The sequence below is a fragment of the Monodelphis domestica genome, chromosome 5 (genome assembly GCF_027887165.1).
Source record: "Monodelphis domestica isolate mMonDom1 chromosome 5, mMonDom1.pri, whole genome shotgun sequence".
In the NCBI taxonomy this organism is placed as follows: domain Eukaryota; kingdom Metazoa; phylum Chordata; class Mammalia; order Didelphimorphia; family Didelphidae; genus Monodelphis; species Monodelphis domestica.
Window position 1 is genome coordinate 135,254,953 of NC_077231.1, and position 13,929 is coordinate 135,268,881.

General features: G+C 34.5%; 1 protein-coding gene across 7 annotated transcripts in view; it reads right to left on the minus strand.

Annotated features, from left to right (window-relative positions):
* SOX5 (SRY-box transcription factor 5) overlaps window positions 1–13,929 on the minus strand; it is a 1,300,541-nt gene that overhangs the window by 858,662 nt on the left and 427,950 nt on the right. For all 7 annotated transcript variants that reach the window (XM_056800784.1, XM_007503523.3, XM_056800783.1 and 4 more), the window contains one exon: window positions 6,847–6,901. The gene's annotated coding sequence lies outside the window, so the exon portion shown is untranslated. The remainder of the gene's footprint in view (window positions 1–6,846; window positions 6,902–13,929) is intronic.

Consider the following 13,929-nt stretch of genomic DNA (forward strand, 5'->3'; position numbering starts at 1 on the left):
ACTTAATAAATATTTACTAATTGATTGAAAAGTTGCTAGTGCCCTTCTTATGGAAATAAATCATATATATTTTATAATTAATTTTCCACATAATTTGAATTTCCAAAATGTAAGCTCAGAGACTATTTTGTTTTTTCTTTACAATCGCAGAGTTTAGCACAGTATCTACCTAGGTGCTTAATAAATTGTTATTTAAGTGTCAGTGGGGTGTATCAATGCATTTCTATCTTGAAATTTAAAGAAATGCACAACTTATCTGTTCTGAAAGCAAAAAACACAAAATAATACTGAACTTCCAGGGAGGTCATTAATGAAATAAATATGTGAATACCTTTTTGTTAGAGGGATGGTCTAAATTTGCAAAAATTATAAATAAATGAGAAAATTGGTAAAATTCAAAAATTTTAAAAATTAGATTACTTCTGTTGTAGGTTTTAAGTTAAAAACTGTGTTCCTGAATTTACCAATTGTTCCAATAAACCTTGAAATGCACAGTGCCACTCAACTAAAATTAGTGCCTCAAAAGGATCACTTCAGTTCCTTGTTGGGCAACAGAAGATATAAGGAAGATGACTTGGAACAGGGGCATTTAACTTGGAGGCCATAGACTTAAAAGGGATCCATGAATAGATTACAGGAGGTCCATGAGCTTGGAAGGAAATCATTTTAACTACACCGAAATTTAGCATTTCTTTTAGTTACTTAAAAATAATATTCTGAGAAGAAATTTGTGAGTTTCATTAATTTGCCAAAGGGTTCTATGCTCCACCCCCAAGAAAAATTAAGAAGCTTTTTTATTAGGAAATGACCCTAATTTCTAAGAATTAAACACTATTTTTTATCTATTCTTTCTTGATTAAAATCAATGATATTTGAGGGTAAGAACAATATGTTACTATTTCTGCACACTTACTACTTGGGTAAATTCTAAAGTATTTGACTTACACATGTAAAAACACTTCCTTCAAAGTTATGAAGATATGAGTATCTCTGATTATATTCAACCAACCAACATTATCATTTTTATACATAGCTTGCCTTGGAAATAAGAATTTGGAACTCAAGAACTATTTACAGACTTATACAAGACAGTGTATGTGGAGTTTCAGTTGAAACTTTAAGCCAAAAACCTATGTACCATAACATTTCAGACATTCAGCTGTGGCAAGCATCTCATCCAATGTACATATTTATTTGACATCATATATATGCAGTACTGAGCCCTAGGATGACATGACAATTTCTTATAATGGGCTAAAGAAATGTTAGGCACAGCATGGGGCAGTGGAAAGAAAGCTGCTTTTCAGGTTGGACAATCTGAGTGAGTTCAACTCCTCCCTCTTTCACTTAATAGCTATGAGACCTTGGACAATTCGCCTAACCTCTCTGCCTTGGTTTCTTCATCTGTAAAATGAATGATTTGGACTGGATCAGTGGTGTCATATTAAAGCAGAAATGGATTTCTACAGGCTGCATATTGACTTTTAAACCCACAAATTAACATTATCCATGTTTTACTGAATTTTTATTTATTTTGTTAAACATTCCTCAATTACATTTTAATCTCTTAGGATTACTAGAGAGTTTTGCAGGCCACATGCTCCCCAGAGACAAGAGTTTGACATCTCTGTACAAAATAAGCTCTAAGGTCTTTCTGGCTTTGAATACATAATCCCAAAAAGCTGTGATAATTAAGAATAAAAGTAATAAATGAGGGAGCAATTGAACAGAATCCTGATCAGTCCACTACACACAAATGTTAATAGATATGCAGAGATCAAAACATTATTATATGCCCATTTATTTTTAGTTTTATTTCTATTTACAATCACTATCTACAACTCACTATTCTCAGGTCATTCTTATCAATGTCTAGCATCTCACAACAAAGTATTTGGAATGAAGCATTGCCTTAGTATACTTTCTCCCCTTCAAGCTGGCATAGAAGGGATGTTATCCAGTTCAGTTTCCATTCAACATAAATTGTTTTCATGACTGAACAAAAAAAAAATCTCTTCTACCGAACAGTAGTTTAGAAAATTAGGAATTTTCTCAATATTTTAATAAATAAAACTGACTTTTGAGTTTCTTTGAAGTTTAGTAGAATCAAGTGGGCATGTAAATTCATAGCCTTATTCAAATTTAGGAGATGCTGAAGTCATGGAACTAAGTGACTGCTCTCATATAGTTAATTTAATATTTCTCAGAAATATTTCAAAGTATAATGAAAAGAGTGCTGGAATGTGAATCAGAAAGATGTAGACTTAAATCCCACCTCAAACATTTACTGTTTAACTTGAGTCCCATTATAATGATATCTGTAAATGGGATAACAACAACACCTCATTCACAGTGCTATTGGGAGGATTGAAGGGGGGCAATTTTCATAAAATACTGTGTAAGTCTTAAAGTGCAATCTAAATGTCAGCTGTATGTATTGTGTAGCTAGATCTGCACATACAAATGCTTAGACACATGTATGGGTATGCTTATAAAGCACAACATAATATCTTAAGTAGGTGCTATTTTTCCTTAAATAATATTTATGGCAATATCTATTTTTGAACATGAAATTCTTTACAATGTATATCACTTGAGTCCATAGAGAAGGAAACAAATATTTGTTATACATTTACTATGTGCCATATCTGATTTGATCCTTACTATAATCCTGAGAGATAGATACTTTTATTATCCCATTTTTCAGTTCAGAGTACTGAAACAGGCAGTTTTAGTGACTTGCCCATGGTCAAATAATAAATATCTAAGACTAACTTTTAACTCAGTTCTCCCTGACTCTGTTGACTGGTTTTCTAACACCTGTACCACCAAATTGTCTAGGAGTTAGAAGAATTCTTTCTAGAATCATCTGTGTGACTTTTACTATGCCATTTCTCTTTTCTATATTTAAGATGTCACTTAAAAAAGAATTACGTCAGATAATTTCTAACGACCCATCCTCCTCTAAAATTCTATGATTCTATGAAATATATAATCTTCTTCTTCTATTTTCCCTACTTGCTAGTTTGCTTTGGAGAGTAATCGATACTAAAAGATCTAGTCAAGATTTAATAAACTCGACAAATAGGTGGTGGTGGCGGCAGCTGCAGTGGCTAAGAAACCTACAGAAACTGAGTTGGTGAATATTGAAGAGATCAGGCCAATATGACAAAATAAGAAACATTTGTAGTCCATCAACTCCCATTCAAATGAATGCATACTAACAAAAACACCTCAGAACAGATAGAGAAGTGGGGAACCAATAGCAGAAGAGGTAAATTAGTGCTCCAGCCTAGAATGACATGGAGAGAGCATAAGAAGGACTTATTTCACTTGGTTAGGTGTAGAGAGCACTAAACAATCCTCAGCATAACTGAGATGCAATAGAGTCCAAGTATCACCAGAAAGAGTACAGCCTCAGCAGGGTAAGAGTGGAAACCAATGAAATAAAAACCAGGTAGCAGTGGAAGGAAAGCAGCCAAACAAGGTGTAACCTCAGCAGGATTAGGCAGAAATCCAACTTGAAACCAGCTGAACTGAATAGCACAAACCAACCAGGATATGTGTGCAGAGTGCTCAACTGGAGACTGAGATAGCTGAGCTGGTCCTAGGTACAATATAAGAACAGGACAGTACTCCTTTTACCTTAAGAAAGGAGCTAAGCTTCAAAATATAGACAAAAGCAAAGGGGGAAAATAACCCTCAAGTGAGCAAAAGAAATGACAGGAAAAAATCAATGATATAGAACAAAAATTTACTGAAGGAAACTATTCCCTAAGAAAGGAAATGAAAGGCCTCAAAGAAGAAAATGGCTCCATAAAAATTAGAATTGGACAATTGGAAGCTAATGTCTTCATGAGTCAGCAGGAAACAATAAAACAAACTCAAAAGAATGAAAAAGAATAGGAGAAAATCTGATATCTCTCATTGGAAAAACAACTGAACTAAGAAATAGATGGAAGAGAGAGATAATCTAAGAAATCATTGAATTGTCTGAAAGCCATGATGGGGGTGGGGGGGACTGGGACCTCATATTAAAAGAAATTATCAACACAAAACTGTCTTGATGTTCTTGAACACGAGGGAGAAAACAGACATTAAAATAATTTATCAATCACCTCCTGAAAGAAATCCCAAATTTAAAAATCACAGGACTATTACAGCCATATTCTACAACTCTCAAGCCTAAAAGAAAATACTACAAACAGCCAGGAAAAAAAAATTCCTGATACTACACAGAGCCACAATCAATACTACAGAGGATTTAGGCACTTCTACAATAAAGGATCAGAAGGCATAGAATATCATATTCCATAGGGCCTACAACCAAACATCATATACCCAAGAGAAACTGAGAATAATATTCCAGGGGAAGAAATGGACATTAAATGAAATAGAGGAATTCCAGGCATTCCTGACAAAATTATCAGAGCTAAAAAGAAAGTTTGATGATCAAATTCAGCATTCAAAAAGAAGCATAAAAGGAAAAGAGAAAAAAAGGGGAAAAAACTCAGGGGAATTAGTGTGCTTAAATTAATCATATCCCTCAATGGGAAAGTGATAACTAAGATGCTTAAGATTTCTATAGTGTAAGAGATATCTATAGTATTTAATATACTTAAAGTAATTAAGGGAAAGAATGAAGTTAAATTGATTACTTGTAATGAGGTGATAATTAAGATGTTAAACTATTTATGATATTTGAAGTATCTAAGATACCTAAAGTCTTTAGAATACTTAAAGTACTGAATATGCCTAAGAACTTTATCATTATTAGGGCAATGAATTGGGGCACATATAGACAGAAAGCAGGGAGTAAGTTAAATATATGGGACAATATGTTTTAAAATCCAGAGAAAAGAAAGAGGAATATACAGCAAATAGAGAAAAGGAGAAAAAGTTGGGATAAATTATCTCACATGAAGAGGCACCTAAGAATCAATACTGTAGCAGAGAAGACTAGGGAGGGCTGTAGACAATAATTAAATCCTACTTTCATCAGAATTGTCATAAAGGAGTAATGACAACCACACTCAATGAGGCATAGAAATTTGTCTTAAAAGAAATGGAAAACATCTTTATAGTAATACTCTCTGACAAGGGCTTCATTTCTCAGAAATATGGAGATCTGATTCAAATCTGTAAGAATAGAAAGGGTTATCCTATTGGTTAAAGGATATGAATGGGCAATTATCAGATGAAGAAATTAAAACTGTCTTTACTATATTTAGTCATATGAAAAAGTATCCTAAATCACTTTTGACTAGAAAAATGCAAATGAAAACAACTCTGAGGTATCACCTCACACCCATCAGGCTAACATGACAGGGAAAATATTGAAGGGGATGTGGAAAAATTGAGACACTAATACTCTCCAGATGGAGATGCAAATTGATATATCCATTCTGGAGGGCAATCTGGAACCAGGACCAAATGGACCATCCAACAGTGCATACTTTTTGACCCATCAATACTACTATTCTGTTGGTAACCCAAAGAGATTAAAGATGGGAGAAAGAATCTACCTTTAGCAGCTTTTTCTGATAGCAAAGAACTGGAAATTGAAGGGATGTCCACCAATTGAGGAAAACTAAACAAGTCAAAGTATTTGCTTGTAATGGATAAAAAATAGCAAACTACATGATCATAAAAAAAAAACAAAACCTGGAAAGACTTTTATGAAGTGATACAAAGTGAAGAGAGCAGACCCAGGAGAATGTTGTACACAGTAAAAACAATAATGTTTGATAACTAGCTGTGACTGGCTTGTTATCAACAAGGCAAGAATCCAGAACAACTCCAAAATACCCATGACAAAAAAAAAAAGGACATTCACTGCCATAGAAGGAACAGTTGGCATCCAAATGCAAATTGAAGCACACCATTCTTTACCTTATTTTCTTCTCCATGAGCTTATTTCTCATGTAGGCAATATGTCTTCTTTCACAACATGAAGATCATAGAAATAAGTATTGTATGATAATATATGTCCAACCTATGTCATATTGCCTGCCTTTTGGGAGAGGAGTTAGGGATGGAAGGGAGGGAAAGAGCATGAATTTCAAAATGTCATAAAGCAAATATTTTTTTAAGTTGTAAAAAAAGACATGTATTCTGAAAAAAAAAATTAAGAGGGGAAAAAAGATTTCATAAGCTCAGGGGATGACTCTCATTGATCAGGAGATGGCCAAACTTTATACAATGCAAAAAGAATAACAACAACTTGATGAGGAAAATATAGTGCATCCATATTTAAACTGAATTCTCTACAAGTCCAATGGGTCATACTTGCTGTGACACATTGGATTTTTGTGATTTATCCATTTATGTAATATTTAACAGTTGTTCATTTCTTTGATATTAAGAAAATTTCCTTTGGTAAATCACATACAGAATTCTTACAAGAAGGGAAATGTAATATTAGTCTACCTTCTATTTCTGTGGAATGATTTTCCCTATTTTTGAAGTAGTGAATGACTTGGAACAGTAAGTATGAAAGGTCGCTGAACTCTTAATGCAAAGTGTTTCTCCTTAAATTATTGAAATTGTGTGTTAGTTGAAAAATCATTTGGAGTTTCACTTTCTCCAAAAGGTACACTTTCTAATAGAAATTCAAAAAAAGCAATGCTGCTTCTTGGATTTGAAATTTTGTCTTTATTGTTTTCCTAAAAAGTTAAAATTTCAAATCCCATAATATGTAGTGATACACTACATACTACATGAATAAAGGTTTCAACTACCATATGGAAAAGATAAAACATACATGATCATAGGAAAGGATCATGAAGAACTGCTTAAAGAATAGAAAATTATTTGATTCATAAATCAGTAAACAAATATTCTGACCTGTTAATTCTCCCAGTTTAATCTCTTCGACTCCCAGTGTCTTTTTCTTCCAACACTAAAAGATAAAGAAAAAATATATAAATATTTCCAGAAAACGGAGGTTTAGAAATTCAAAAATAAAAAAAAACGACATTTGTGATAGAATACTCTAGGATATTATTTCAAAGATTCAGTACCTTTTTTAGCAGGAAATCTTTCTCAACCAAATACATAATTATTCTGATGCAAGATAATTTCACAAGCAATAGGTCAAAACACCAAGTGAATTGTGACATATTTCAAGAATGGGCTTAAAAATTAAAATTTAAGATTGGCTATTTGAATGTTTTGTCTACCATATAGGCCAAAACTCTTCCTAATGAAAAGTATTATCCTTTCTTTCAGAATATAAGTATTCCAAGATGACTAGAAAATCATGCAAATTTAAATACTTGAGGATTTTAAATTGGGAGTACTCTAAAGACAAAGGAAAAATTCAGAGTAGTTACAGTTAAGTTGTGGTATACTTCCAATGATGGTATAAACTCAAAGAGTGACATAATGGGAATCACTGAGAAAATGTCTTATTAAAAAAGACTATGTGGCATAAATGAATGATAAAATAATTCAGAGATAATTGTATCCATTTGCACAATCAAAACAAAATGATCTCAAACATTTTGGATACATTTTCTGAAGGAAACTTATAGAAGAACATAGGGAAGTATTATAAAGGATGTGAAGACATAGATGGGTTGCAATCTGCTCCAACAAACAAAATAATCATACTGATGAAATCCCAGAAGTACTAAAGTAAGATAAGAGTCTAGCTATACTCAATTTGGTAAATTTGTAATGTTTTTCAGACTAGATTGATGATTAATTTGGTGTAGGGAACTCCTGGTATGGAAATTCATGTAACCAATATAAATGACCATCTTCAATTTAACCCATAGCATTAAAGAGTTATCTGGGGCACTGAGAAATTAAGTGATTTACTCAGGATCATAGTCAATATGTGCAAAAGGATTTCTTTGAACCATGGTCTGTGTTGATTCTTAGATCAGCACCTCTCTATACACTATGTTTTACTGCTTTTAAGGAATTGTCATGTTATTCATCAGTCTAACTAATGTGTATGCATGATCATAACAATAGCAGCAGCAATAATAATATCAAATGACAATTATTTACTCATATTTATGTGGCACATTAAGATTTGGGAAGCATTCTCCTTATCACAATCCTGTGGGTTAAATAATGAAAGAATAATGATAATCATTTGACAGATTAGGAAGCTAAAGCTCAGAAAATGATTTGTCTTTAGTGTTATAGAACTAGTAAATGTGGGAGTAGGAACATTATTAGGTTTTTCTTAACTCCAAAATAGTTTTCTGGGTTACAATTATGCTTCCAGACTAGGCTGAAGGCAAAATGTGCAAAAGAAGCAAAGACAGACCTCTATGTTTCAAAGAAACTTGGCAGGAATCAAGAAGGTACTTGTCGGGAAGTGTTAATGTCCTTTAAAACCCTCAATAAAATACTTTGAAAGAGAAAAATATAATTGAGAAATGTAAAGGTGAATTTGAGAGAAACTTAGCAACTGCATGTATGTAGGGGTTTGAAAGAGGAAAGAATCAAAGGACTTGAAAATTTAAATATTGGGTGATGACATAGATGATGGTGTCCTCAACAGAAATAAGAGGAGGGAGAAGAGAGTTAGAAAGATATTGACATCAGTGTGGGGATGTGCTGTTCTCAATGGAACATCTTATTTGAGATATCCAGGACACATCTGGATACACACATGTGGAGATTAAGAGGAAGACTCAAGCTAGATATAAAACCTTGAAAGTAATATTTAATTTAATTTAATAATTAAAGCCAACTGGGCTTGCCAAAAGAAAAGGTGCAAAGAGAGGGGAGAAGAAGGCTAAGGATCGAGCTTTAGGCAACAACTCCCTTCCAGGATAGCAGGATGAGTATAAGCCAATAAGGGGAGAACTAAATGGAGCAGTCAGGCAATTAGGCAAATAGGGTCATGGGACCTGAGGGAGGAGAAATAATGAGGAGAGGGTGGTCACAGACTTCAATGTTGCAGAAAGGTCAAAGAGAATAAAGAGAAAGAAAAATCCAATGATCAAACAGAATGAAGAGAGAAAAAGATATTGGATTTGGTGATTAAAAGATTATGACACTAGGGAGAGCAATTTTAGTTCAGAGTTGTATAGAAGACATATTAGAGAAGACTGAATAAGTAGTTGAATAATAAAATAGTAGTAGTAATTAGCATTTATATAGTGCTTTAATGTTTGCAAAGCACAATATAAATGTTGACATTTATTCGCTTTCTGATGCTGTACAAGTCACTTAACCTTTGACTTAATTTCCTTACCTGTAAAATGAGGGTTGAGAATTTTAGATTTTCTACACCCTGATTAGTTTTTAAAATCCTAACAAACAGGAATGTCTACACCCCTACTTAAGGATTAAGTGTTGAGGAAGATGGCTTATGACTGACACGTGCTAGCAAGTGACAAATAAGAAACAACTGACAGACCCCCCTGGGCTGTCCCAAGTCAAGCTTAAGCTACCATTGGTATATGTGAGACATAGGAAGTGGTGTAAAAAAATGGTCTGTATATTTCGGATCACTTCCTCTCTCTGGTCTCTTTCGCAGCAGAGACATGGCTCTTGCTCTGGCTGGTGTGGCTTGTGGCAGCATGCTGGGCGTCCTGGCAGTTTTGCAGGTTGTGGCTTGCCAGTGAGGTAACTGGGAGAAGCTCAGTAGCGTGAGTCAGGTGAGGCTTCTTCCCTGAGCTACCTCGGTCAGTGATTTAGACCGATTCCTTTTTCCTTTGCCTCCTAAAAGCACTATCCTCTTAGGAGGCTCCTCATCTCAGGGTAGACCTCCTGGCTGAAAGCCGAGCTAGTTTTAATCTTCTGAGGAGGCCTCGTGGCTGAGTTCTCTGAACTTCCCTTGGCTCAGGCTAGGCCGGAGAAATCTTATACCCCTTTCTCTCCCTCTTCTTCTTAATTCCTTCCCTCTATATTAATTAAACCACCATACAATTCCCAAATTGACTTGAGTATTTTCATTGGGATTTGAATTCATCCCTGGTGACTATTAGTATAATATATTCAGTCAAAAATGCCTAAATTTGCCCCTTACAGGGTCACCTGTCTCCCAGGGTTGTAGTAAAGATGCAATAAAATAATTATTTATAGACTACATAGAACAGTGACTGACACAGAGTAAATGTTGAATAATGTTAGCTGTTGTGATTGTTGTTGATGTTTGTTATTTGATCTGTAAGAGGTAGTTGTTATCTATGTTCCCATTTTACAGATGAGGAAATTAAAGCAGATAGATTAATGGATTTGTCCAAGATCATAAATAAATGTCTGGGGCTGATTTTGACTTCAAGTTCATCATTCTTACCCAACAAATACAGTAGACAGATAGTGAACCCTCTTTTTATAAATTGAGAAGAATTTTAAGACAATTCAATTTTTAATTATAATTAATTTAATTTAATTTTAGTTTTTAAGTTTAAAAGTGACAAAATCAATTTCCTTTCTCCACCCCCCCCCCAGATAGGATACCTAAGCATATATGTAAAAAAGGGAAAAGAACTAGTGGAATCTTTTTTTTTTTTAATAGAGGATAATAAGTGTAGTGTTTATATAAACATACAGTTGCATGTGTGTATATATAATGTAGAATATACATAAATACATATATATGAATATGGTTTGATAATCACGAGGAGCTACATCTCATTTACATTGTAACCCAGGTCTTTTTTGCACTTTCTAATGTGAATTTTAGAGTTTAGTCTAACAAAACAGGAATGTCTACACCTCTACTTAAAGATTAAGTGTTGAGGAGGATGGCCTATGACAGACATGTGGTAGCAAATGACAAATCAGAAACAACATACAGACCCCTGGGCTGTCCTAAATCAAGCTTAAGCTGTCATTGGTACATGTGAGACACAGAAAGTAATGTTAAAAAACAGTCTATATATTTTGCGTTACTTCCTCTCTCGACCACTTTTTTGCAGAGATGTGGCTGGCGGCAGTGTGCTGAGTGTATTGGCATCTTGGTATGGCTGCAACTATTGTCTGAATTTGGTGGTGAGCATCCTAGATACAATACTGGGAGAAGCTTAGTAGCCTAGTTCAAGTGAAGCATCTTCACTGAGCTCTCTCAGAGTTTAGGCTGATTCCTTTTACTTTAGTTTCCTAAAACGCCATCCTTCTAGGAGGTTCCCCATCTCAGAGGAAGCCTCGTGGCTGGAAGATCTTTGAACTCCCATTGGCTCAGGCTCTTCTGGAGAAATCCTTTTCCCTCTCTCTTCTTCTTAATGCCTTCCCTCTATATTAATTAAACCACCATAAAATTTCCAAACTGACTTGAGTATTTTATTTGGGATTTGAATTAATCCCTGGTGACCAATTTATATTCAGTCACAACCCTAAAATTTACCCTTTACACTAAAGTCTTTGACTAATTCATCAATTGAGAATTATTGCAATATAATAATGTATCAAAGAATAACATCTAATCATTTACTTAAAGGAAAGGTGGGATAATATTTATATCCAGGTCCTTATACTCTCTCAAAGTTTAATATTTACTGCCCAAAGCAGATCTGCTAATTTGCATTTCATGAAATCTATTGTCTCAGTTCCTTGATAATTCTTTAGTAGCACAGGAAGACTGCATTATCTTTGTTCTTTGAATGGAGAGTGAAGAAAGCCCCATATTATCCATTTTGGTAGAGAAGAAGTCTGAAGTACACATAATTGCCTGAGAAAATACAAAGAGATTAAGGGATTGGAAGTCTTGATTAAGGAAAAGACCAGATTTAGGACAGGTAAAGGATAGGGACAAATGATTACCCTTTCTATAATAATGAAAACCAGGCAGAGAAAAGGAGGGGCAGTATTCCAGAAATAAGAGGACAGCTGGAGAAAATACCTAATGCCTCATTTTGGAAGAGCAGTGAAGTCAATGTCACTAGATTGAAAAGGGTTTTTTTTTTGGTTGTGTTTTGTTTTGTTTTGTGGTTTTATGAGGTGGGGTGGTATAAGAGGACTGAAAATGTAGGAACAAGAGGATAATTTGTGAAAGACTTTGATGCCAAATGGATATTTGTATTTGATCCTGGATAAAAGACACAGCCCACCGGAGTTTATTAAGTGGGAGGAGGGACAATATGGTCAGACTTGCACTTTAGGAACATCTCTTCAAGGTTGAAATGGAGATGGCCTGGAATGGAAAGAGATTTCTGCCAGGCAGATCAACAAGTAAGCTATTATAATAATTCATATGTGAGGAGATGAAGGCCTGCTTCAAAATTCTCAGGATCCACTTCTGTGGACCAACAAACTCAATACTGACTGTTACAACTTGCTTCTATTTCCTTTGCATTAACAGCATAGCAAAGGTTTAAGTATAGAATCCAAAGTTGGTGGTTTTAGTATACTTTTGGTAATTTAAATAGATTAAGCTGGATTCCAAAAAATGCTGACACTAAAAAAGTTGGTAGACATGGGCATACATCAGTCCCTGTTTTTCCCACCCAAGAAGATGTAGTAAGGAGTAGTCTGAGCTCACCTAAGCCACCTCAAAAAAATTTTAATAAATAACTCAAAACTCATCCTATAGTGCTGGGTCTAGGAAAGCATGAAGAGATGCCAAAGAGGGCCCATTTTCTGGGGAAAGAAGGGAGAACACAGTCCATCATGCTGGGGCAGAACTCAGGTAAAATGAAGCTCAAGCAACAGAGAGAAGCATAATAGGGTTCAGTTCAATATTAGTGGAAAGGGAAAACCAAGCAATAAAATGAAGTAGGAAATGAAAGGAGATTGAACAACTTCAGGTCCATTCACAACTGAAGAACCAGTCCCTCTAGTAGACTGCCATAGTGCTCATTCTATGACCTAAGAAGTAACTGAATCAAATGCAGGCAACAGAATAGACCATATAAATTTGGGACAGTATTACCCCTACTTCAGGTGTGGAGCTAAACTTCAACATATAGGCAAGGTTTGGGGAGCAGGGAGGAAACTAGCAAAAGAAAAAAGAAAAAGAAAAAGCCTGACCCTTATTTCAGTAACAGCAAAGACCAAAATACGGGCTCAGAAGAGGAAAGCAATACAAAAATAGAAATGCACGAAGTATGAAAGAATAATGTAAAAGAATAACAAGTCCAAAATGAACTCCTGGAAGAGCTGCAAAAAAAATGTTAAAAAAAAACAGAGAGATAGAAGAAAAATCAGGAAAGGTAATGAAAGAATCAACAGTGTTAGAATAACAATTTTGCTGAAGAAAACTTCATAAAAGCAGAATTACAAAACCTCAAGCAAGAAAATCCCCCCTCCTTAAAAATTAGAATTAGACAAATGAAAGCTAATGACTTTGTAAGATATCAGGAAATAACAAAACTAATTCTAAAGCATAAAAAAATAGGTAAAAATTTGAAATATTTCCTTGGGAAAAAAATCCGGGAGAGATAACCTAAGAATTATTAGACTGCCTGAAAGCCATGATTTTTTTTTTAAAGAGCCTGCATACCATATTATAAGCAATTATTAGGGAGAACTATCCTGTTCTTGAACTAGAGGGAATAGCAGAAGTTGAAAGAATCCACCAATCACATCATGAAAGAGATCCCAAATTAAAAATACCCAGGACTATTGTTGCCAAATTCCAGAACCCCTTGACCAAAGTAAAAATACTGAAGTCAGACAGAAAAAAAATCAAGAATCATGGAGCCACTGTCAGGATTACACAGGACCTAGAAGTTTCTACATTAAAGTACTGGGAGGTGTGGAATATATATTCGGCAAGGCAAAGGATCTAGGACTACAATCAAAGATCATGTGCTCAGCAAAGGTGAGCATAATATTCCATAAAAACAAATTGATATTTAATGAAGTAGAGGATTCCTAGGGATTTCTGATGAAAAAACCACAGTTGAAAAGAAAATCTGATTATTAAATTTGACACTCAAGAAAAGCATAAAAATATAAACAGAAAAAGAAAGCTCAAGGGACTCAATGAAGTTAAACTATATTCCTACGTAAGAAATT